This window comes from Panthera tigris, chromosome C2, assembly GCF_018350195.1.
Source record: "Panthera tigris isolate Pti1 chromosome C2, P.tigris_Pti1_mat1.1, whole genome shotgun sequence".
Taxonomy (NCBI): Eukaryota; Metazoa; Chordata; class Mammalia; order Carnivora; family Felidae; genus Panthera; species Panthera tigris.
Window position 1 is genome coordinate 132,694,602 of NC_056668.1, and position 24,722 is coordinate 132,719,323.

Consider the following 24,722-nt stretch of genomic DNA (forward strand, 5'->3'; position numbering starts at 1 on the left):
TGAACCCAGTGCAGAGCCCAACATGGGGCTCAAACTTAACAAACCGTGAGATCATGACCTGAGCTGAGATCAAGAGTTGGATGCTTAACCAAATGAACCACCCAGGCACCCCAAACCATCTTATATTTTTGATGCGTATTGAAGAAAGTTTCAGCAATCAGTATACTTCACTTCAAAAAATTCTGGCATATTATTAGTTTTTCCTGTTGTTGCTATAACAAATTGCCATAAGCTCAGTGGCTTAAAATAACATGAATGTATTATCTTACAATTCTGGAAATGAAAAGTTTGAAATGGGTCTTCCGTGGGCTAAAATCAAGATGTTGGCGGAGCTGTGTTCCTTCTGGATGCTTTAGGAGATAATCCATTTCCTTGTCTTTCGCAGCTTCAAGAGGCCACCTGCATTCCTTCACTCATGACCCCTTCCTCCATCTTGAAAGCCAGCACTATAGCATCTACAGATCTCTCTCAGATCTCTGCTTCTACCGTCCCATCTTTCTGACTCCGACCCTCCTGCTTCCCCAGAGAAGGTACTTTGTGATTCCATTGCACCCATTTGTATAATCTAGGACCATTTACCCATCTCAAGATTCTTCATTACATCTGTAAAGTCCCTTTCACCATGTAAGGTAGTTGTATCAATCTGGTTGGGCTGCTATAACAAAACACCAGCGACTGGGTGACTTTAACAATAGAAATTTATTTTTTCAAAGTTCTAGAGGTTGGGAAGTCCAAGAGTGAGGGGCTGGTCAATTTGGTTCCTGTAAGAGTTCTCATCCCATCATGCAGATAGCTGCCTTCTTGTTGTGTCCTCACATGGCTAAGAGAGAGAGCTCTCTGATGTCTCCTCTTATAAAGGTGAGTACCTAGTCCTATCAGATCAGGAGTCCCCATCATGACTTTATTTAACATTAATTACCTTATTTTAGGCCTTATCTCCAAATGCAGCCATATTGGGAATTAGGATTTTTTGTGTGTGTTTGGGGAGATACAATTGTCCACAGCAGTAATATATTTGTAGGTTCCAAGGATTAGGACATGGACATCTTGGGGGGGGGGGGCACTATTCTATCTACTACAGCATGTGCAACTTTTTCATTTTTTAAAAATGTTTATTTTTGAGAGAGAGAAAGAGCATGAGGTGGGAGAGGGAGGGGCAGAGAGAGAAGGGGACAGAATCTAGAGCAGGCTTCAGGCCCTGAGCTGTCAGCACAGAGCTGGACACGGGGTTTGAACTCACGAACCATGAGATCATGACCTGAGCCGAAATCAGACACTTAACTGACTGAGCCACCCAGGTGCCCCATCTTTTTCATTTTTAACACTCTCTAAGGACAGTCAGATGAAAATTTGGGAGTCAACATATAGGTAGAAACAAATATTGATACAAAAAGAAGTCTAAGGACTAAGTCCAGGGGCACTTCCAGAGATGAAGGAAATAAGGAAGAATCAGCAAAGGAGTCTCAGGAAGAATAGCTAGGTGAGGAAGAACCCCAGTAAGTGTGGACTTCTGAGAGGCAGAAGAAGAGAGTATTTTTAGAAGGGGCTGATCAACTGGATGTCACTGCTGCTGACAGATCAAAGAGATGAGGGTTGAAACTTGGCCACTGGTGCCTTGGTGGGGTGATCAGGGGGAGTGCTTGGCTAGAGTGGGAGAAGAGGAGAAGAGGACCTGGAGAAGGTACAGTTGTGAATGGAGGAGAGGAGAACACATCAAATAGGTTTCTCAAGGAATTCTGATAAAAAGAGGAGTAGAGGAAGGGATGGTATCTGATGTCATCAGCACTATCAATTTCATATATTTGCATATATGTTTGCAAATATATGACCAAATTTTTTCATGAGCTCCAGAAATTAGAGAATAAAAGAAGGGTAAAGTAAGAGTCTGCAAGTGTTTCATTTGTAAGTCATCTCTACTGCCCCAATTTAGCAGGGAAACTCCTGAAAGAATTCGAAGGGCACTGATGCCCTGAATTCTGATAGTATTATCAATACTCTTTCCTTCTTCCTTCCTTCTTTCCTCTTCCCCTTCTTTCTTTCATCGTATTTTTTACTCGTTTATTCATTCTTTCCTTCATTCATTCCACAAACACATATAAGCCACTATCTATACCTTTGACACTTGGATCCACAAAAGGGATTAGTATGAATTAGCTAACTGTAAAATTCTTTCCATTTTGAACTTAAATTTTTCATTTTTTATCTTCTCCGATACTTGAGAATGAAGATATTCTTAAATTTCAAAACCAGTTGGTTTTATCTGCCAAAAACGCACTCCCTGATTTAGTTGCAGACGTTCCTCTAAATAATTTTTCATGCAAATGTCCCTATCATATAGTTTTTAGGAGTAATTTTTGGAGAGCAAACACTGGGCAGCATTATGCAAATAACTTAGATCATAAATTTCATTCACTTAAAAAGATAATCCATTCTTTTTTGGTTTTCAAAACTTCCCTCAGAAATGAATGGGGAAATTTTATGAATTTTCCTTTTTTTTTCCCCCCAGGACTTCTCATTTCTGAATCTAATTCTTTCTTGATTTTCCCCAAATCCAGAATCTTCCTTTTCCCCATTTCTATACCCACACTATTTGTTTTTGTTTTTGTTTTTGCATTTCATTGTGTCTTTTCCTCAGTCTCCTTGTGATTTCTCTGTCCCAGGCATGTCTGGTAATGATACACATGCCTAAGAAGACTGCTTCATATTGTTCTTTTAATCATTCTGTTTCTATCAGTTCGTTCCTTCAAGTCCATTCTGTGATTAGAACAATCTCACTCTCCTTTGCTAGGATGATTTTCTCACATCTTAGGATTCCCTCTCAGAAGCTTAACAATTAAACTATTTCACTGAAAACTTCCAGGTTTAAATAAGGAAAAAAAAAAGAATTTTTACAACCTTGATATTCACCTGGCCAAATGTTATATGAACACCCAAAACATTACATTCTGGTCTGGACACACATCTTAAGATGGACAGTGATAATTAAAATATGCCCATTGGAGAGTGATCAGGAGTTTCAAAGCCATGACATAAGGAATGACTGAAGGATTTTCGAATGTTTTGTTTGGGGAAAAATAAGTCTTGGGTGGGAGTGAGGCTTGGGGCAGTCAGAGATACCAGATTGAGAGACAGTTTGATTGAGATGGTGACTACCACTATGAACCAAATTGGCTGGCTGTCCCATGAGAATATTGGTAGCTGGGATGAAGGGAAAGGGCAGTACCCTGAGAGGCACCCAGTGGAAAACTGGGTGTTTTTAAGCTTGGACGTTGCTATAGCTTCCAGGTAGATCCCAGAAGCAGAGGTGGTTAATAGTCTCAACAGACTGAAGATAAGCCCACAGCCAAAAATCATGGAACAATTTAAGAAAAACAATTACTGTGAGAGAATAACCACAAACAGAACAACCTAAATCAGAAAAAGACTTATCGATAAGATATGAACAAGAATCTTAATCCTAAGTAAGACATTCCAAATATGAAACAAGAATTGGTGGTTTCAACCAAGGGTACTAGCTTTAAAAAATGTAATTGCTAGCCAACTTTGGTTCAGGTCATGATCACACAGTTCATGGGTTCAAGCCCCATGTTCCATCCCTGCTTTGGATTCTGTGTCTCCCTGTCTCTCTGCCCCTACCCCGCTCACACTTTGTCTCTCTCTCCCACTCAAAAATAAATTAATGTTAAAAAATATAGTTGCTGAGGCGCCTGGGTGACTCACTCGGTTTCTCCCTTTCTCTCTGCCCCTCTCCCACTCACACTCTATCTCTCTCTCAAAAATAAATGAACATTTAAAAAAATTTTAATGTAATTGCCAAAATAAAGAATTGGTTGAAAAGCTGAATGGGTGCCAAATGGATAGAATGTAGAAACCAACCCATATGTACACATTCAAGCTTGGTGTATATAGCACCATCATAACTTGGTAGGGAAAAGATGGATTATTCATCTGTAGTCTTTAGAAAACTGACTCACTATATGGAGAAAACTAGGATTAAGTCTCTACCTTGTCTACACACAGAAATGAATTTTAGGTAGGTTAAAAGCCAAATATGAAAGACTTAGAGCAGGGCACCTGTGTGGCTCAGTTGGTTAAGTATCTGACTCTTGATTTCAACTCAGGTCATGATCTCATGGTTTGCGGGATTGAGCCCTGCATTGGACTCTGTGCTGACAGCATGGAGCCTGCTTGGGATTCTCTCTCTCCTCCTTTCTCTGCCCCTCCCCCTGCTCATGCTTGTGCACACTCTCTCTCTTTCAAAATAAATAAATAAACTTTACAAAAGAAAGACAAAGCCATTTATCTATTAGAAGAAAATGTATTTTTTATGAAATTGGAATGGAGAAGAATTTCTTAAGATGTCAAAAAGTAAAAACCATACAGGAAATAACTGATGAAGTTAATGACACCAAAATTAAAGATTTCTGGTACCATAAACAAAGTCAACAGATGGGTGATAGACTGGAGGTGACAGAGCGGTAATAACATACAAGGAAGTGATACATAAAATATACAGAGAATTCCCACAAATCAGATAAAGAAAAGAAAAGAAATGGATAAAGGAGATTATAGCAGACCCTGCTGATGTATTGCCCACATCCCTTGGCGTACCTCTGAGCTCACCTGCAGCTGTGGTGAGCCGATGGTTCCCTGAATCACACAAGCTTCCTGCCTCAGTGTGGAACCTCTCTCGGTCTGAAGGTTCTCTGAGGTACTGTGGGGCACCCTTCATTTAGGTGCAGTGCAGACTGGAAGTGCTGGTGGCTGGATCCCCCCAGGAACAGCTCTCAATCAATGAGGACCAGGGGGTGGTATATAAATAGCTCAGCTACCCCATTTCTTGGTGGGACAATTCTGAGGAATGTTCAGCACACTTCCTCAGAGAGTCCGCATCAAGACTGAGCCTGGTTGCCTACTCATAACCTACCTTTTTTGTTTGTTTTTTTGTTTTTGGTTTTTCTCCTTTGTCTCCTTGTTCTTACTCCTTCACTTGTGCTTCTGAATAAATGACCTTCTCTCATGAATGGATATTCTAGGCAGGGAGACATAAAATAAATGTGAAAATATGCAATCTGTCAGGAGGCTAGATGTGCTAAGAAGAAAAATAAAGCACAGTAAGAAGGAAGAAGCCAAGGTGGGGATGGGACTGTTACTTTAGACGGGTGGACAGGGAAGGTTTCTCTGCTGAGGGATATTTGAGCAGAGACTGTAAGGATTGAGGGAGCATATAGCAGGTGTAAAGACCCTGCAAGTGGGAATGCTCTTGGCCTGTTCAAGGAACAGCAAGGAGGCCAGTGTGGCTGCTGCCTGGTGAGCAGCAAGGAGGAGAGTGAGGGAGATGAGGTCTTCGAGAGAATAGGGAATAGGGAAGGGAAGGCAGACCATGGAGGGCCTTGCAGGCCATGGTAAGGACTCTGGATTTCCCACCCCCCACCCCCCAAGTGATAAAGGGAACTTCTGCACACAAGTAACGTGATTTTACTTTTGTCTTTACAGGCTCCCTCTGGCTTCTGTGCAGCAAAGGGACAAGAGTAGGAGCTGGGAGTCTGTAGGATACATACAGGTGAGAGAAGGTGCTGGGTGGGACTGAGGTGGTGGAGGGTAAGGAGGAGTGATCTGACTCGAGATGTATTTCAAAAGTAATGTTAACAGGCTTCTCTGAGCCCCTCATCAAAACCAGGTCAGATTCCCTTGTTATATTTTCTCACTGAATCATTGACTTGGCATTCATTCAGTTAGTAATTATATATTCTTTGTGTGATTGGGTGGCGAGATAACATTTGAAACTACTTTCTGTCTTAGGGAGAGAGTAGACCGCTCAGAAAAAGGAATCTTCTCTTAAATTTTGAGATTGAAAAGTTTAGGCCCTGCCTAGAAGGGCCTGGCAAAGATAATAGGTTTGGAAGAATATAGTATGAGGGTCATCAAGACCTTCTACCTTCAGAATGAGCTAAGGATTGCCCAGGTCAGCAGCTGGTGGCTGAGGAGAAATATGGAAAGGTAGGAAAAAGATCATCCCAAAAGACTGAGTTTGTGCCTGAAGGAAGGGAGGGAACAGATATACAGATATATCCATATGCTAGGTTTAATTAATGTCTGTGTGCCCAACTGAATGGTGAACTCCATCAGAGCAGGTGTATCAGTAAAGGAACATTTCTGGCTACAAGTAAAAGAAATGTAAGGAGTTCTATGTTAGGTGCTGGACAGTTGCTGATGCTGGTTCACTACTCAGTGATATAAAGGATGGTGTCTCAATTATTTTCTTTTTGTCTGTATGATTTTCCCTCATGGTTGCCATTACTCCAGCTGTCATATCTGTATTCGGTGCAGAAAGAAAGGGAAGGTATGGCTCAAGCTATATCTATCTCCCTTTATTAGGAAGGTCATGGCTTTTCCAGAAGTCCTCCAACATGTTTAGCTTTATAGTTTTATATCTCACTGGCCAGAACTAAGTCATACAACCTTACTGCAGAGGGAAGCTGGGAAAGTGGGGAAAGGAATTGCCATTATTATCAGAGACCCATAATGATTCATCAGCAGTGACTGGATACATTGCTGCCCTGAACAAAAACCGGGGTTCTGTCAGCAAGGAAGAAGGGGCTCACTAAGAGTGTAAGTGAAAGCAGAGATAATGACTGGGTTTATATGCCCAGTGCTCAGCACATCTTAAATGGAAATTCAGTTCTAAAGCCAGGATTTAAGGTATAAATTTCATACAGTTAAAATTGCCCTTAAACACTTCCTTAGAATTTTGCTATGTTGGAGGCCAACATGCCATCTCTTTAAAAGACTACACTGTCATTTTTACCCTAACATTGGAACGGATCACTATTTCAGCAGGTGAACTATCTAGTTTATGTTAATGCTTCAACAGTAGGATCTTTAAATAACAGCATCACCCTCAATACAGCAAGATACACTTATTCTAAGAGGCACAGGGAACCCCTCTCCCTAAGCTCATTAAATAAACTGGTAGGTAGAAATGAACTCACTATTTAAATAGTCATCTACATGCTAGGAAGCAGATGGTGTGGAGGTATGGTTCAGAGCCTGTCCACTGGAGACAGGCTGCCTAGGTTTGAAGGTCTGTTCCATCACTGACTACTTAGTGTCAGACTCTGGACAAATTATTTAACTTCTGTGTAGCTGTTTCCTATCTGTAAAATGGTGATAATAATGGCGCCAACCTTGGGGAGGTTGTGAAAATTAAATGAGTTAATACTGGTAAAGCCTGTGTGTCTGGCCCATTATAAGTGGTGCAGAAGGTTTAGCTATTACTATTGTTGTTACTCCATAGTTGTGTTAACTTCTGTTAAATGTGCATATGATGCCACTCCCAAGTAGAAGGCATTCAATAAATATTTGTTAGGCAGAAAATTACCAACTTCAGGGTCTAGGTTACATCAAGGAGACTTCCCTTAGGCAGAACTCCAAGTGTTGGAAGAAAGTCTTTGAATTACAGTTAAATTGACTGTCGCACGAAAGATGTTGCTTGCAATTTGCCTCAACTGAAGCCAATTTGCACCGTTTCCTCCCACTGCAGCGAGGTTTATGGGCTGTGAAACTATCTCTCATAATTCATGTAGGTAACATCTACTGGGCCTCCACTGGACCCAGTGGGAAAGTGGAGGAAGCCCGGAATAACTGGACTAGGGCATCACCTGCAGGACTCACTCAGCTGTAGGAAGAGACCAGCAGGAGGTGACTAAATATCCAAATCTGTGTCCATAAGAGAAGAGCAGCTCAAATCCCACCCAGACTGACATTGCTCAAAGCAAGTACATCTGGTGGGGACAACGTGGTCCTGATGCTTCAAAGCCAAGGTGGGCAAATCTATGCAAGCTGTCCTACATTTCCCACTCTGGCATGTGTGCAGTTTCATGATGAGCTTGGGCATGGCCCCAGAGCTCCAAACACCTATCAGCAAGTGATCAGAGTTCACGCTCAATTACCATCCCAAGTCTGGGCTTAACTATTCTCAGAGTGATGTGGGTGGCAATGCTGGTAGGCATCAAGGTCTCATTTATTTATTCAATCATCCTGATATTGAGGAGATAGAAATATGTGCCTAGCACTGTAGTAGGCTTTGGGGACACAATAGTGAACAAAAATAGGCATAGTCTCCACACATTAAAAACCAGCTAAACAGGGACACCTGGGTGGCTCCGTCAGTTAGGTGTCCGACTCTTGATTTTGGCTCAGGTCATGATCTCACGGTTTGTGGGTTGAAGCCCTATTTGGGATTCTCTCTTTCTCCCTCTCTTTCTGCCCCTCCCCCCCAAAATAAATAAACTTAAAAAAATAAACATGTAAATACAAATTCTAGTGAATGCTACTGAGGGTCCAGGAGGCTAGTAATTAAGTCACTGACCCCCCTGCCCCCCCCCCCCCCGCATTCACATCCCTCCTTGGTTTAGAAACTAAGAGACACAGAAGTAAAGGAGATGGAGATAAAAATATCATCTTCATTGCTGTTCAAATGAACATGGCTGAGGTATAGCCAGCTCAGCGTGTTAATGTTTCCCTCCTAAATTGGACATATCGCCCTTCTGCTTCAAAACCTCAAGCAGCAGGGCTGAGCCTGACCCATCAAGCCTACCTTGCAAGCATAGAGGAGTTTAAAGAAGCATCCTCTTCTGGTGTGAGGAATAGGGCCAGGCGTGCCCAGTTCCTTCTCTCAAACCCACCAATCGGAGGAGTTGTTGCTCCTCCACTAGGGGTGGGATAAGTGGTGACACATGTTAGTCTAGTAGAAAGTCCTTTTACTTGGAAACAGGAGGAGTGCAGAGTAAACGATCCATGGCCTCCTCCACAAGGGCTATGATAGGCAAGTAAAGGACACAATGAGGGATTCTAGGAGTTATTCAGTTAGGATCTGGATGTTGGAAAGGCTCCTCCGAGTGGGATATTTAAAATAAGCTCCCAAGCAGTTTGGTTCCAGAACCTAAACCATTTACCTTCAAGAATAGATCTTCAGGGCTTACTTTTAAGAAGTTGGGATTCCCCCACCCCCCAAGAGTAATGACACAATATTGAACAATTTAAGCATGGGATCAAAGTAACGTGATCAGTTTGGCATTTTCAGAAGCTTACTCTGCTGACTGTGAGGACTGGAGACAGACAAGAGGCAGGGTTGCAAGCGTTAGCAAGTAAAATTACAAGATTCCCAATTGAATTTGAAATTCAAATTAACAATAGGTAGGCATGCCCCAAATATTGTATGGGATATACTTAATACTAAAAAGTGTTCGTTGTTTATCTGAAATCAGTGCTTATCAGTTGCCCAAGTTTAACTGGGTGTTCAGTGTTATTTGGCAAGCCTGGCAACGGGGAAGACACAGAGAAACCAGGTAGGATCTCATCACAAGAACTGGTGATGATGGAGATGAAAAGATGGGGTGGATCCCACTCCTGTTTTGCAAGAAGACTCTTGGTAATGAATTGATGTAGTGAGTGAGGAAAAGAGTCTTGGGTCAAGGGTGACTCAGACTCTGGGTGAGCCTTTGGATGGATAGAGATTGCAGTATAGTCAATGTCACAGAATGAGAATAATATTAGTTTTTACATTTCAATCTGCCATTGTCTTGTAAAGCTGTGCACCCTATGTAGTCATATTTATTACAATACTTACCTGTTTATTAACTGACTTCAATATAACCTGGTATTGAACCTGAGACAGAGGGAAAAGGCTTGTGTACTGCAAATAAAAGTAGCATAAACACCTTGTGGTATTAGCATTGCCATACCTAATGTGACATTGCATGTGGCTGAAAAAATTATTAGAAGCCTCTAGGCTCATAAGACAATGAAATTAGTCCAGAGGTGAGGGGAACACTGACTGTGTCACTCTGGGAAAGTCCCTTAGGGTGTTCTGGATTGTGTAATGTGATATAAATGTAGCCTCCCCTATTACATGGCTGTTATGAATGCCATGAATTAAAAATATAAAAAATCCTTTAATAATATTCCAACACTGTTATGGATAAAATATTTGTGTCCACTCCTCCCCAAATTCATGTGATGAGGCCCTAACCCCCAATGTGATGGTGTTTGGAGATGGACCCTTTGGGAAGTAATTAGGGTTGGATTAGATCATGAGGCTGGGGCCTTCATGATGAAATTGGTGGCCTTATGAGAAGAGGAGGAGACCCTCCACCCCATGTGTCTCCACAAGCACACAGAAGAAAGGCCATGTAAGGACACAGTGAGAAAGTACCTTGTTGCAAACCAGGAAGAGTCCTTGCCAGAACTTGGCCACACTGGCCCCCTGGTCTCAGTTTTCTAGTCTAGAGAAATGTGAGAAATAATTTTCTGTTGTTTAAGCCATCTGGTCCATGGTATTTTGTCATGACATCCAGAGATGATTAAAATAGGTACTATTATTTTTACAAAAGTAATCAGGTGTAAGCAAACTAGAATTTTAACAGTAAAGTAAAATCTCTTGCTATTTTTAGTCTGCAAGTGAATGTTTTGAATTTATAAGCTAGGCCGCCCCTCACATACAGTCTCAAGTCTTGGGGTAAATTACATTTCATGTATTTCCATGTCTTCTCCTTTTCTTTCTCCCAAATGCACACTTTAAAGGTAGCTCAGTCAGTTGAGTGCCTGAGTCTTTTTTTTTTTTTTTAAATGTTTATTTATTTTTGAGAGAGAGAGAAAGAGAGAGTGTGAGCAGGGGAGGGGCAGAGAGAGAGGGAGACAGAATCTGAAGCAGGCTCCAGGCTCTGAGCTGTCAGCACAGAGCCCAACGTGGGGCTCGAACCCACGAACTGTGTGATCATGACCTGAGCCAAAGTTGGATGCTCAACCAACTGAGCCACCCAGGCACCCAAGTGCCTGAGTCTTGATTTCAGCTCATGGGTCATGAGTTCAAGCCCCGCATTGGGCTCCATGCTAGGCGTGGAGCCTACTTTAAAAAAAAAAAAAAGTAGGGGCACCTGGTGGCTCAGTCGATTAAGCATCTAACTCTTGATTTCAGCTTTGGCCATGATCACACAGTTTGTAAGCTTGAGGCTGGGTCAAGCTCTGTTCTAACAGCATGAAGCCTGCTTGGGATTCTATTTCTCCCTCTCTCTCTGCCCCTTCCCACACTTGTGCTCGCTCTCTAAATAAATAAATGAATGAATGAATGAATGAATGAATGAATGAATGAATTTGAAAAATGAAAAAAAAAGTAGTCTTAAAGGAGATGTCACAAAGGTGTGTCAGGAAGGGGAAAGGGAACTTGGTTGCTAGAAACCAGGCTAGCTAAACAGTGCTATGTGTTCAGGGGCTGTGTGGATTGTGCTGACTACATATATGTGAGCATCAGGGGCATTTCTCTTTTAGCATCAACTGGAAAACTGGAACATCCAGCCCTCCAGTCAGAAATCTGGCTCTGACATCAGTTGTAAAAAGATGCTGAATAAAGTACTAAACCAGTAAGGCTTTCCATTACTTGAAAATAGAGAATTTTTTTATATAACTGGGAAGTCCAGGGGTGGATATTACTTCAGGCAGGGCTGCATCCAATAAGTAGAATTATGTCATTAGCCCATTTTGAATCTCTTTCTTTTGTGCAGTGCTATTCTCACTTATTTTTCTGCTTCTGAGTGGGCTCCCTGCAGGTACTAGGAAAGAGGTACTTGGGCTTGAGAGAGCTCCATGTTCCTATGTCTCAGGGAACTAAGCCCAGGCAGAGAAAGGTCCTCTCTTTTCCACCATCCATATGTAAAATCCCATGGAAGGAATCTGATAGCTCTGCTTGGGTCAATAGGTCCTGTTTGACCAATTACCATGACCCAAGTAGCAGGGTGCTCTGATGTGCAGCCCCACCAGAACCATATGGAATAGGGAGAGGCAATTCCCCAAAGAAAAATGGGATCTGTTATAGGAAGAGGAGGGAACGTAGTGGGCAGATCAAACAGCAGATACCCACTATCCACTACGTACCTGTAAGGACATAGTGACATGTGACTTTTATCCACAGGAAAATTTTTATAAAAAATTACTTATGAAGGATGCCTTCTGAAACATTGTTTGTAATGAAGGAAAACTGGAAACAATTCCAAAGTACACCTTTAGAGAAATGGCCAAATAAATGGTTACATTCATACAGTGTAATACTAAAAAGAAATTACAAAGGAGGTAGAATTTTATTTACTGACTTAAGAATGTGATTTTGATATATGCTAAGAGGAAGAATAAATTGCAAAATATAAATTTTACAGTATGTAACCGTATGTAAAATGTGCAGTTTTGGTAAAAAATTAATATTTAGAGAAATAACCCTAGTGGCATATGCCATCCCCCACCAAATTACTCTGACTTCCTTGTGGGAACTTATTGGATTCTTTTTTTTGTGTTATGAACTTTTGAAAGTATGATTATTTTACATAAGCATATATTACTTTTATAGTTAAGAAAGATGAAAAAATCAATACGGATGTTTAAAAAGTGACAGCTTTATTGAGCTATAACCCATGTATCAGAAATGCATCCTTTTAAATACACAATTCAGTAGGGATTTTTTTTGTATATTCAGAGTTGTGCAAACATTACCACTATCTAGTTTATTGCCACTATCAGCACATTTTCATCACCCCAAAAAGGAACTCCATAGCCATTTGCAATCACTAGCCAGTCTCCCCTCTTCCACAGCACCTAGAAAACTCTAATTTACTTTCTGTTTTTATAGATTGCCTATTCTGGGTATTTCCTACAAACGGAATCATACAACATGTGGTCTCTTGTGTCTGGCTACTTTCACTTATGATAATGTTTTCAATATTCATCCATGTGATAGCATGTATCAGAGCTTCACTCTTTTTTGTTGCTGATGAATATTCAATTTTATGGATGTACCACATTTTTAAAAATCTGTTCATCAATTGATGGACATTTGGATTCATTCTATTTTTGACTATTATGAATAACACTGCTATGAATATTCACGAATAGGTTTTTGTGTAGACATGTTTTCAGCTCTCTTGGGTATATACCTAGGAGTGGAATTGCTGTGTCATATGGTAACTCAGTGTTTAACTTTTTGAGGAACTGCTGAAACATCTTCCACAGTGGCTATACCATTTTACATTCCCATCAGCAATGTGTAAGGGTCACAGTTTTTCCATATCCTTGTCAACACACTTTATTGTTTGTTTTTTAATTTTAGCCATTTTAGTAAAATGGCTTTATCCACATTTTACAGAAGAAGACATCCATGTTTTCTTTGGAGAAATGTCCATCCAAATCCTTTGCCTATTGTAATAATTGGATTATTTTTTCTCTCTTTTTATAAGTTTATTTTTATTTATTTTGAGAGAGAGATAGAGAGGAAGTGGGAGAGGGGCAGAGAGAGAGGGAGACAGAATCCCAACCAGGCTCCACACTGTCAGCACAGAGCCCAATGTGGGGCTCAAACTCATGAACTCATGAGATCATGACCCAAGCCGAAGTCAAGAGTTGAACTTACACTTAATCAACTGAGCCATCCAAGCACCCCATGGTTATTTTCTCTTAAAAAAAATTTTTTTTTTTTTTTATTTTAGAGGTAGAACGTGCCTGAGTCAGGGAGAGGGGCAGAGGGGAGAGAGAGCAAGAGAGAGAGAGAATCTTAAACAGGCTCCCTGCTCAGCATGGAGCCCGACGTAGGGCTTGATCCCATGGCTCTGGGATCATGACCTGAGCTGAAATCAAGAGTTGGATGTTCAACTGACTGAGCCACCCAGGTGCCCCAAGGGTTATTTTCTCTTTATTGTTGAGTTGTAAGAGTTTTTTATGTATTCTGTATGTAGGTGGAATATTGTCTCCTATTTTGTGGATTTTCTCTTCATTTTCTTGATGGTGTACTCTATTTTTCCTTTTACTTTTGGTGTCATATCTAAGAAACCACTGTATAATGCAAGGTTATGAAATTTTACACCTATCTTTTATTCTAAGAGTTTTAGGGAGATGAAATTATATTTCATTATGATTTTGATATACATTTCCTTAATGACTAATGACATTGAGCATCTTTTCATGTATTTGTTGGCAATTTGTATATCTTCTTTAAAGAAAAGTCTATTCAAGTCCTTTCCCCATTTTTAAATTGGTTTGTTTTTCTTTTGTTGTTGGTTTAGAGAACTTCTTTATATATCCTGGATATAAATCCTTGTTGGATATATAATTTGCAAATATTTTCTCCAATTTTGTAGATTGTCTATTCACTTTTTTGATGGTGTCATTTGACAGGCAAAAAGTTTTCATTTTTATGAAGTCCAGTTAATTTATTTTTTCTTTTGTTGCTTGTGTTCTTGGTGTCATATCTAAGAAAGCCTTGTCAAATCCAAGATCACTGAGATTTATACCTATGTTTTCTTCTAAGAGTCTTATAGTTTTAGTGCTTATATTTAGCTCTTTTATCCATTTTGAGTTAATTTTTGTGTATGGTGTGAGGTAAGGCTCCAACTTCATTCTTTCACATGTGGAAATCTAGTTGTCCCAGCACCATTTGTTGAAGGATAGTAAGCACTTTTTGACACATGGTTTTTGTGGCTGCATACTATTCCATAGAGTATTACTCTTTGGGTACACATTCTTCCTTCACCTAGTGGTATTTTATATATGCATATAATTTAAACTTTTCCCATATCTTTCTTTAAGGAACTTATGCAGCTAACAGCTCTAGAAAAAGCAACACTTAGAGATTACATGATCATTACCTTTAGATATGGCTGATCAGACCACAGGTAGACTACTCAGCTAAGGCTGAGTCCATCAGATTTTTCCTTTGGGAATTTGACATTAGCTACTAAAACTATGTCTGTTATATTTATGGATATGGGTTTAAGGGTAATATAAACTCTGGAGGTTGAGGTTATTACAATGAAGTCTGTATAGAGAGGACAGAAGAAGCTGGCTATAAAACAGAAAGAAATGCTATAGATACATTTAAAATAGAGACTATGTGAAATGGAGAGGTTTGTGGCTTGGTAACTGGTAACTGTCCAGTACTCATGAAGCCCATAAGATCTTCTCCTTCCTTTGCTTCCTCTCTTTTTTGAAATTAATTTGAATGGATGTCTGCTTCTTTGCAAACAAAGTTTCCCTAAGACAGGCCTTTTATTGATTAGGAATCTTGGTTTCAAGAAACAGAAAACTTAATTTAACTGGAGTAAGCCAAAAAAGGACTCTTGTTGGCACACATACCCAGAAAGTCCAGGGAATAGCTTGATCTAGGAACTCAAAAACATCATCAAGACCTGGTTCTCTTCATCCTTCAGCTCTACTGCCGACAGTGTTCACTTAATTCCCAGCTTCTTAGGAACTCTTGTCTTCAATCATTCAGACTATCAGTAGTCTCAAAAAAAAAAAAAAAGAAAGAACTTATTCCCTAGCTCCTGTACAAATCTGAGACTCACTCTGATTGTGACCATATTGTATGAGTCATGGCCCATCCCTGAACTAATTCCAGGGGGGATCTGCCACTGGATCTGAGTCATATTTCCACTCCTGGTGCATAGGGAGACCTCATTGGAACCACATTGACTGAAAATGAGGAGGGAGGTTTACATAAAAGGAATTCTGGATTCTGTTATGAAATAAAAGGAGAAATGGATGCTGAGTAGAGAAAAGAAAGAAACAGCAGAAGTTCAACACAGATATTTCGATTAATTCTATTATTTTACTTATGCAAACAGACTTGTACATTAATATTTGTTGATGTCTCTCATTATTTCTTTAGGATATTGTTTCAGTTCTGTTTGTGCATTACAGACCATCCCAAACTTAGTGGCTTAAAATAACAACATGATTTCTCACTATTCTGTGGGTTTATTGGGTTCAGCTGGGGAAATTCCTTGTGATATAGCCAAAGTCACTTATGTGGCTGCATTGAGCTCTTGGGCTGCATCGTCAAAGACAGTCTCACCTCTTCCATGGTTCTCCATGTGTCTTTCTTTTTTTCAATCCATAGTGAAACCTGAGCTTCTTTGTAGTATGGTGGCTGGCTCACAAGATGGACAAAGTGGAAACTACCAGATAAGCCTTTTAAGACTCAGGCTTGGATGTCCCAATGCCTCACTCTTTTTTTTTTTTTCCTTGCTTGTTAGTCAAAGCAAGGCCTAGGGTCTACCAAGGATTCAAGGGGAGAGGGATATAAATATATACACCTAGAAATGGAAATACTGAGAGAAAGAGTATGCATATGTTAAGACTCATGATGCAGATTATCAAATTGTCCCCCAGAAAGGCTCCTCCAATGTATAACCACAACCCCCAAGCAGCATATAAGAACATGCTTTTCACCATGCAAATGCCAACCCTTAGCAGTTTCATAGATTTAACGACAAAAGTGTGATTGTTGTTTTATTAATGTTGAAGAGTTTCAACTTTTTCGTATACTTATTGGCCATGAAAATATGTTAAATATATATGATATCAAGAATTACAACAAAGCATACATACATGTGCCACCGTCTAGTTTAGTAAAAAGCGTCTTGCTATAAAATGTTCTGTGGGTCCTTCCTTGTTTCCAATCCCTTCTCTCCCCCCCAAAGTTAACTATTATTCTGAATTTTGTGTTTACATTCTCTTGCCCTTATTTTTTCAGCTCTACTGAAGAATTATTGACAAAGTTGCAAGATATTTATCTTTTAAAAGATATTTAAAACATGATTTGATACATATATGAATTGTGAAAGGATTCCCTCCATCAAGTTAATTAACACACTTATCACTTCACATATTTACCTTTTTCTTTTTCTTTTTTAAGTTTATTCATTTATCTTTGAGGGCGAGAGAGAGTGTACGAGGAGGGGAGGGAAAGAAAGAGGGAGAGAGAGAGAATCCCAAGTAGGCTCTGCACTGCCAGAGCGGAGGCTGACATGGGGCTCACACTTACAAACTATGAGATCATGACCTGAGCTGAAACCAAGAGCCAGATCTTAACTGACTGAGCCACCAAGGCACCCCTATATTTACCTTTTTCATAATGAGGCTTGCCCTTATTTTATTTTATCTTTTATAACAGCTTTTCTGAGATATAATTCACATACCATGCAATGAATTTATTTAATGTGTGTAATTGGATGGTTTTTAGTACATTCAGAATTGTGCAACCATCACCACAATAAACTTTAGAACATTTTTGTCATCCAAAGAGAAATCCTAGGCTCTTTTCCCCTTACTTTTCCATTCCCTAACTTGCCCTGTCCCCTCCCTAGGCAACTATTGATCCACTTTATGTCTATTTAGATTTGCTTATTTGGGGCATTTCACATAAATGGAGTTTTACACCACATGGCCTTTATGACTGGCTTCTTTCACTTAGCGTAATGTTTTCAAGGTTCATCCACATTGTAGTCTGCATTAGTACTTCATTCCTTTTTATTGCTAATAAGATTTCCTTGTATTGATAGACCACATTTTATCCATTCGTCTGTTGAAGGACATTTAAGTTGTTTCCATTTTTTGACTATTATGAATAATGCTGCTGTGAACACTTGCATATGTATGTTTTACGTGGACTTGTTTTCAATTCTCTTTGGAGTGTTTCAATAACTCGAAGTGGAATTTCTGGGTTATGTGGTAATGCCGTATTTAACCTTGTGAGGAGCTGCCAGGCTGTTTTCCAAGGTGACTGACCCATTTCACATTCCCACCAGAAACCAGAGGGTTTCAATTTCTCCACATCCTTACCAATATTTGGTATTATCTATCTTTTTTATTATAGCCATCTTAAGGGTGTGAAGTGGTATCTTGTGGTTTTGATTTACATTTCTCTGATGGCTAATAATATTGAGCATATTTTCATGTTCTTATTTGTCCTTCTTTTGTGATAGTATAAGCATGTTTATATTTTTAAATAATATATTGATTAACTTTACATATTTTGAAGTTTGTGTTAATGGATTCTTTATGCAAATTTGATTTATATAGGTATATATTAAATTTGATACTTTAGAGGTTCATCCGTGTTGATGCATGTTGCTACAGTTTATTTTTACTTCTGCATAAAATTTCATTATGTGTATCTAACACATAAGAAATTATTCATTCTTTTTTATTAAACTTTTATTATTTTTTATTGTTTACTTTTGAGAGAGAGACACACACACAGAGCACGAGTGGGGGAGGGGCAGAGAGAGAGAGAGAGAGAGAGAGAGAGACAGAGGATCCAAAGCAGGCTCCATGCTGACAGCAGAGAGACCGGTGAGGGGACTCAAACTCACAAACCATGAGATCATGACCTGAGCCAAAATCAACCAACTGATCCACCTGAGATGCTCAACCAACTGATCTATCCAGGCACCCCAAGAAGTTATTCATTCTTCTATTGATGCACATTTGGGTTATGTCCCTTTTTTTTTTTTTTTTTGCTATTATCCACAGGAAGCTATAAATATTGTTATACACAGATGCAAGAAGTTCTCTAGAGCATATATAGAAGTGGAATTGTTGGATCATAAGGTATACAAAATTTCAACACTACTAAATAATATCAAAGTTCAATATGTTGTACCAATTCATATTCCCCTAACAGTACTTGAGAATTTCGGTTGCTCTATAATCCCTCCAACATTAGATGTTACCAAATGTCATCATTTTTGCTAGCCGGTAGGAGTGGTGTGGTTTTAATTTACATTCCCCTCATTACTAATGAGACTGAGCATCTATTCACATGCTTATGGGACATTCATATTTTCTCTTCTCTGAGGTGCCTAAGTCTTCAGTCACTTTTCCATCTAAATTTTTCTTATTGATTTGTAGAAGTTCTTTTTTTTTGTTTGTTTTTTTTTTAACGTTTATTTATTTTTTGAGACAGAGAGTGACAAAGCATGAACGGGGGAGGGTCAGAGAGAGGGAGACACAGAATCTGAAACAGGCTCCAGGCTCCGAGCTGTCAGCACAGAGCCGACGCGGGGCTCGAACTCACTGACCGCGAGATCATGACCTGAGCCGAAGTCGGACGCTTAACCGACTGAGCCACCCAGGCGCCCCTGTAGAAGTTCTTTTTATAGCGTACCTTGTTACTGATAATTTGTCCATTGTATATGTTGGAAACGTTTCCAAATTTTAGACTCTCTTTTTATTCTCTTTCAGTATCTTTTGATAAACAAAAATCCTTGGTTTTAATGTAACTAAGGCAAGCTATAATCATATTATATGATTTTTGTGCCTTTTGGCATCTTATTGAAGAAATCCTTTCCTTACTTCAAGGTCATAAGTCTCTACTCCTATATTGTCTTCTAAGTGCTTGGCATATGTCTGTTTTTTACATTTAAGTATTTGCTTGACCTAGAACTGATTTTCATGTATAGTATGAAGGAATATGTATAGTGTAGAATAGATAACCAACAGTCCCAGCGCAATAGAAAAGCCCATTCTTTACCCACTGGCCTATTTTGCTGATTCTGCCATGTATCTAGTTTCCATATATGTGCAGATCTATCTCTAGGCTCTCTATTCTGTTCCATTGGACTTTCTGTCTATTCTTCTGTCAATTATGTAGCATTTTAACAACTACATCTTTATAATATGTATTGACATGTGATCAGGCAAGCCCCCATCTTATTCTCCTTTTGGGGAATATTTTGGCTCTTCTTGACACTTTGCTTTTTCGTATAAATTTTTGAATCTAGGTTGTTGAGCAAAAATTAAAGGCTTGTTGCAGTTTTTGTTAAAATTACATTGATTTGGTAGGTTAATTAGGGGAAATTGATAAATTCATAACATCAGATTTTCCAATTCACCTGCATAGTGTAATCCCTCTCTTATTTTTGTTGTTTTAAATATATTTCACAAAAGTTGTATAATTTTCTCCATTATGCTTTGCATATCTCTAGTACAATTATTTCTAGGCACTTAATGGCTTTTTAATGTTACTGTAAATGGTGTCCCTTCAAAATTATTCTTTCTAAATATTGATTATATATAGAAATTCACTAGACTGTTATGTACAGATTTTTGTATCCAGTGAACTGGTTCACATCTTTAATGAACTCTAATATTTTTGTGTAGGTTCTTTGGGCTTCATGTGTAGATATCATATCGACTATAGATAATAACTGTTTTATTGTAAATCACATCCTAACTTTATTCTTTAATATTTTTTTTGTATTGGCTAGGACATTTAGTATAAGGTTGAAAATAAGAGATGATGGCAGGACTCTGTTGTTTTGTTCCCCTCCTGAACTTAAAAGGAATGTCGTCAATATTTCACAATTAAGTATAATGTTTACTGTAGGATCTTGGTACATAACATTTATTGGTTAGGGAACTTTCTTTGTACTAATAGTTGGTTAAGAATGTTTATCAGAAATGAAGGTTTAATTCTAGGAAATATTTTGACTATGTCTATTAAAGTGATTGTATGATATTTCTCCTCTAAAATTATCTTTTATGTTTATTTCTTTTTAAGAGATAGAGACAGAGTGCGAGTGGGGGGAGGGGCAGAGACAGAGGGAGACACAGAATCTGGAGCAGACTCCAGGCCCCAGCTATCAGCACAGAGCCCGACGTGGGGCTTAAACCCATGAACCATGAGATCATGACCTGAGCCAAAGTCGGACACTTAATTGACTGAGCCACCCAGGTGCCCCTGACATTTCTCCTTTAAACTAAGATTATAGTTAATTATATTAATTGATTTTATAATATTAAACTAACCTCTCATTCCTGTGATAAACCTGCTTTAGTCATATGTTACTACCTTTAAAAATATCTGCTTTCTGTATTTAGTTTGCTACTGTTTTGTTTAGGATTTTTGTATCTGTGTTCACGACAAATTGACTTTCAAAATTTTTTTCTCACACTATCTTTGTCAGCTTTTACTATGAAGATTATGTCATCCTCATCAAATTAGTTGAGGTATATTCCTTCTTTCTCTATACTCTGGGATATTTTTCACAGGATTAAAATTTTTGTTACTGAATGTTTGCTAGAAACCACTGGTAAAACAGCCTAAGTCTGGTTTGTTTTGTGGGATTAAAAAATTTTGCTTAACGTTTGTTTATTTTTGAGAGAGAGAGAGAGGGAGCGCTTGCATGCGTGCACGTGTCCGCAGGGGAGGGGCAGAGAGATCTGGGGACAGAGCATCCAAAGTGGGCTCTGCAGAGAACCCCCCTTGGGACTCAATGTCACAAACCTTTGAGATCATGGCCTGAGCCAAAGTCCGACGCTTAACTGGCTGAGCCACCCAGTTGCCCCTGTTTTAGCGGGATTTTAAAGTTTGGCTTAGTTTATTTCATAGTCTTACAAATATTCAAGTTCTATATTTTTTCGTGAGCCAATTTTGTTGTTTTCTATTTTTCTAGGAATTTATACATTTCGTTTAAGTTTTGAAATGTACTGGCACTTTTTTCATAATGTTATCTTATTTTTTACTATATATTTTATTAGAGAGAGAAAGAGAATGAGAGAGAGGCAGAAGCAGAGAGAGAGAGAGAGAGAGAGAGGGAAAATTCCAAGCTTGATCTCACAAATTGTGAGATTGTAACCTGAGCTGAAGTCAAGAGTCAGATGCTCAACCAACTGAGCCACCCAGGTTCCCCTAATATTCTCTTATTTTAATAACAGAAGTATTTGAAATTATCTCTTCATTTTCACTTTTTAGACTTGTCTTTTTTTTTCTTCTTTGATCAATCTAACCCATTTTGATCTTGTTGATTTTTTGATTATATATATTAATGTTTACTTATTTTTAAGAGAGCGCAAGCAGGGGAAGGGCAGAGAGAGAGGGACAGAGGATCTGAAGTGGGATTTGCGCTTACAGTAGTGAGCCCGATGAGGGGCTTGAACTCACAAACTGCGAGATCATGACCTGAGCCAAAGTTGGACGCTCCACCGACTGAGCCACCTAGGTGCCCCGTTTTGATTATATTTTTGATTGTATCTTGACCAACGTGTAGAGTAGTATAACTACTGTGGCAATAAAGATATAGAGCATTTTATCACAAAAGTGTTTTTTCATGCTGTAGCCTGTTCAACCTGAGATTTTATAGTCAAACCCTCATCCACCTCTAAACCCTGTTTTTACTACTGATATGTTCTCTCTCCCTATAGATTTACCTGTTCCGGAATGCCATTTAGTTTAAATCTTACAGTACACAGCCTTTTCAGTTTGGTTTCTTTCACTTAACATATTTTACTCTTAATTTTACTCCATCTTAATTCCTACTGACTTCTGAAACAGTACCTGTGTTTAGAAGCAGAAATTATTGCAGAAGAAATAACCAAACTATTAGTAACTTGCTGCTTTACCATCCCAAGGACAATTTCTTTATCATTTATGTATATTTCTATCTAGTTTCTTGATCCACTCTTTTATCAATTTTTTCAATTGCCAAATTAAAATTTCAAATCATAAAAGCAATATGTACTCATGGTGACAATTTATACAGTGTTGAAGGGCTATAAGAAGCTGTCAGTTTCTTGAGTGTTTTTTTTTTAAATTTTTTCTAATGCTTTTATTTCTGAGAGAGACAGAGTGTGAGTGGGGGAAGGGCAGAGAGAGAGGGAGACACAGAATCCGAAACAGGCTCCAGGCTCTGAGCTGTCAGCACAGAGCCCAGCGCGGGGCTCGAACCCATGAACTGTGAGATCATGACCTGAGCTGAAGTTGGACCCTTAACCGACTGACCCACTCAGGGGCCCCTTGAGTGTTTCTGAGGACATTTTATATGGATATGCATATATTCTTTTCTTCACGTATAGTATCATAATATACAAGCTCATCTTCTTCTTATTTACTTAGTGCAGAGACTTCTGGCTATTACCGGTACCTGTTTTCTTCCTCTTCCTTCATTAAAAAGCCTCAGACTTTTAGCTTAGTATTTGGCTGCCCAGAATAAAGACTACCTCTCATACCTCCATTGTAAGAACACCTGATCCTGTGGCTAAATTCTGGCTGATGAGATGTAAGCACAAGTACTATGTGGAATTTCTGATATTATCCATTGAAAGATAGGTGGTCAACACTCTTTTCTCCTTTTTCTTTTATCCTAATGCCTACTATGCAGATGTTGTGTTTGGAGCATTAGCTCCTGTCTTGGACCATGAAGATAAAGGCTATCCCATAGGGATGACAGAGCATGGACCTGGGGAGAATCCTATGTCCTTGAGGACTTCATTTAGCAGAGCTGCTACACTACCTTAAATGCCTTTCTCCAGACATTTACATGAGACAGAAATAACCCATCATCAAACAGAGTTAAAGAATCCAAATTTTTTTATAGAATCCAAATTTTTAAGCACTGACATTGTCAAATGTTTCTCATTTTTTTCCATAAAAGTTTGCACCATAGTGTTTGAAAGTGCCAGTTTCCACATATCTTAAGATGTTTTCAAATCTTAAAGGAAGATCTTCATCTTAAGATGAAGAGTAACTATACATAGAGTTGGTTTATTGTGCTAAATTTATCAAGTTAGTACAAAGGGAAGACTTTACTCTTGCTGGAACTGGCTGGCACCCCCACGACTCAGAAACAGACTTGTTGGCTGTTAGGTGGAGAACTGTAGCTTGGCTTTTACAAAGAAAATGCCCTTGGAGACCATCTGCTAACACCCCTCATTTCCAATTTATAGCTGAAGACACTGTTTCGCAGAGAGCTTCATGTTGCCTGACTTAATGAACAGAACACATCTGGACTGCATGTTCTGGGTGAATCATATCCTCTTCAGCCTCAGTTTCTTTGTGTGTAAAAGGAGACAACACTCAAGTCTCACAGAGATGTTATAAATATTAAACAGGCTCTTCTATAATATGTGCCTTATACAATCCCTGGCACAGAAATGCTCAAAAATAGCCCTTCCTTCCCCTCTGCTGCCTGCTCACTCAAGACTGTAGCACACTGTCTTCTGTGGGCTTCCAGCCTCAGCTGGGGTATGCTCATAAATGGTCTTAAAGGATGGTTTGCTGAGGCATTTGGCTCTTCAACTTTATTTCTATATATCAGATCAGGTTTCTCTCCTGTAAAACTGCAGCGTTAATTCTTAAGTAAGATCTTAGCAACTGTGATAAACCTGTGACTGGGGACTAGCTTTGGCAATGATGATAAAACAGATTTCCTCAGCAGGTGTTCGAAGCCATGTTTGGCTGAGTTTTTGTTGTTAATCCCTGGTTTCAAAGGGGAAAATGATCTTCGCCTGTCTACTTTGCTTGAGTGGTCTGCTGAGGTCAGCAGAATCATATTAATTATTGAATTAGAGAAGTAGTGGCTTCCTTTAAATCTCCCTGTTCTGAAACTTTGTGTTTTAGAGTTTGGGTTTAGATAGTTTCTGAATTGGAATGGAGCTTAGGCTATGTGGAGCCTTACAGGTACAATTAGACTCAATGTATGCTTGTTTTATTATCTCAGTGAGTTGTCCATGTTCTTAACATCAGCTTTTCTTGAACTTTCTTCTTTGGTCATCCACATCTGTATTTTCAAATTAGATGTCCTTTTAGGGTAGGCATCAAATTATTTGTGATTTTTGTCCTCTACAACACCTAAGACAAGTACTTTTTCTATAACAGATGCCAAATGATTAAGTTAATGAATAAAAAAAAAATGAATGAATAAGCAGACAAAAGCTTTGCTCCAGTTTTCTTTCTTAGATTAAATATTCAAGGGCCGCCTGGGTGGCGCAGTCGGTTAAGCTTCCGACTTCAGCCAGGTCACGATCTCACGGTCCGTGAGTTCGAGCCCCGCGTCGGGCTCTGGGCTGATGGCTCGGAGCCTGGAGCCTGTTTCCGATTCTGTGTCTCCCTCTCTCTCTGT

At 39.2% G+C, this 24,722-nt stretch overlaps 1 long non-coding RNA gene across 1 annotated transcript in view; it reads left to right on the forward strand.

Moving 5' to 3' along the window:
• Nucleotides 1–515: 515 nt before the first annotated feature.
• The window catches only part of LOC122230622, a 63,909-nt gene continuing 39,702 nt past the window's right edge, over nt 516–24,722 (forward strand). Inside the window, exons 1-2 of the long non-coding RNA XR_006207627.1 lie at nt 516–530; nt 5,497–5,563. This is a non-coding gene — a long non-coding RNA (uncharacterized LOC122230622). The remainder of the gene's footprint in view (nt 531–5,496; nt 5,564–24,722) is intronic.